Source organism: Mercenaria mercenaria, chromosome 19 (genome assembly GCF_021730395.1).
Source record: "Mercenaria mercenaria strain notata chromosome 19, MADL_Memer_1, whole genome shotgun sequence".
In the NCBI taxonomy this organism is placed as follows: Eukaryota; Metazoa; Mollusca; class Bivalvia; order Venerida; family Veneridae; genus Mercenaria; species Mercenaria mercenaria.
Window position 1 is genome coordinate 2,088,730 of NC_069379.1, and position 2,567 is coordinate 2,091,296.

The window sequence follows — 2,567 nt, forward strand, 5'->3', positions numbered from 1 at the left end:
TGTAAGTATAATGCATTGTATACTGCTTGCTGTCTAGTCCAACATATTATAACATAACTTCATCAGTGCGACGTTTGTCTAGCCCATTTATTAAGTTTTCTAATGCTTATTTTTCGAAAGTATATATCAATGCTTTATGTAAAAGTAGGGCACTTTTTCAAATGTATTGACGGAAAAAGTTTTTAGAAAATGTATTAATGAGAAAAAAATAAAAATATGTGCTTTTTTTAAATAGTAAGCAGATTGGAAAATGAACGCTTTGTCCCGATTTTTGCGTAGTAGTTACCTTTAAATGCTTACATATGCCTTTTACTTTCTGTCAGAAAGTTTGTCTAAATATAAACATTTATTATATACCTATATAAATTCTGTAAAATATCGGTTTGTATTTCATAATTAAATATGAACAGGCAGAAAAAAAATCTGTATTGTACATTTTATAATCCGTATTGTTCCTTCTGTATTGTATGCTGCCGAACTACATTCATTAATATGCATGACCTGACACAGTTCTATAAACAGCGCACATAAAACACTTCAATAAGTTCCCTTTTAATAATGATAAACATTGAAAATTTCGTTCAATTATAAAAGAACAATCATAAAGATAGAGGTATATAATAGAAGGGTCATTGTAACAGTAGCTAGAACTGGAATTTTGAATTCGGCTCTCGTGGATTTTGCAAGGTCGGATCACACTCGGCGCTTGCGCGCCTCGTGAGATCCGATCTGGCAAAAATCCAATAGAAGTAAATACAGCATCCCAGATCGAGCTTCTGTTACAATAACCCTGCTGTACCTGTATCTATCGGTGTTCCCACAATCGTAAAATATTGCGTAAATCACGTAAAAAATAAAAATCACGGAAATATTTTTACCCTGTGCGAGATCGCGCACGTACGAAAATGCCGGTGATAAATAATTACGAGAGAAATATGCACTTTTTTCATCACTTTTCGTTTGTTTAAAACAGTCGGACATGTTTCTCATATGCATATTGAGTACCATCACATTGCACATCATGAGTAACAGTTACATATCACAACATTAACACAGAACATTATTTTCTAGTAGTGATAATCTAGACGCAATAATTACAGTAGTAATAATATTTATAAAACCGAGAAATGCATGTCCATAAAAATAATATTCAAAATATAATAGGTTAGGCTACGTAAATTCATCGGAAAGCACAATGCACTACAAACACAGCCTCAAAGCCAAGAATTTGCAAAGTAGGTCCACAACAAAAAGAACCTGTAACGGAAAAATAACTATAGACTGGTTGCCTCAAAAATCCAACAAGAACATTTTAATTTTATGCAAAATATAGATAGAGGGGGAAGAAAGTGTAAGGGGTAGAAAAGGTGGCGGGTGAGATTTTAAACTTTGATGCATAACATCTTGCACCGACACGGCCGTTTGGTTTATAGTTGTATTATTTTGGTCTTATTTGAAGGCTTGATAACACATTTAAGCCAACGTTTTCTCTTAAGCTTGTAGCATGGGCATATGTCTTCAACTGGGAGGCGCATGGAATCAAAGTATTTCGGAAAAGGCACCATACTGACTAAGACAAATTGATGTAAGTACGAGCGTAACAAATGAATATAAATCATAAAGTATAAAGCATTAAAACTCCCTGTAAATTTGGTACAAAATTCAAAATAACAAACAGATAGTTCAATTTAAGTTTCAAGAATTTCTAGAGAAGTATGATAAAAAAAACTTAACAATTAAGGTATATATCAATATTTTACTAACATCGAATTCGGTTAATGTGTTGTTATATTTTCTGGTCCTTTGGGATCATGGAGTTAATTCAACATATGTCTTATAGAGTTCCACTTAAGCCGGTGCTACGGAGCGTGAGGGATTTTGCATATTTCATTTCCTGTCATGAACAGACTCAGTCAAACCGAGTCTGCTGTTAGTTTTCTTGGTTGCATTCTTTGCTTCCAAAGGATCTTTTTTTACACATTTTATTTAATGGCAACACATCTGTATTTATATAAATCTGTTCCCTGTTTATTCTCAATGCGTAAAAAATATATGCTTTTGTAGTTGTTTGCATAAAAACAATAAACAAACAAAACAAACAAACAACAACAATAACAACAACCAAAAAGCTGACATAACTTTTAGTTACAGTAATAGAGTAATTCTGAGTTAAACCATGAGATAAATAATTAAGTATCAAGCCATACATTCTCAATGTGTTTAAAGTCTTGATAAACAAAAACAAAGTGAGATAAAAACTGCCACATGGATTCTGAAACCAGCCGTTTTTAAAAAAAACAAATGTTTCTAACTTTATGTAAGAGTCTAAAATCGTACCTGTCTATGCGGCAAGGTTAAGTATAAATAATTAGTTAAGCATGCCACGAAGATAAGCTAGAGGTTCATGAGATAAGAAAAACGTCCCATATCGACATATACAAGCCATTTGAATGTCACATGATCTTAAACGCGTATACATTGTGTATCGTTTTATTTAAGAAAAGGGTCTTGTTATATATGCGAAAGGGGGGGGGGGGGGGGGGGGGGGGGGGGGGTGGGGGGGTCCC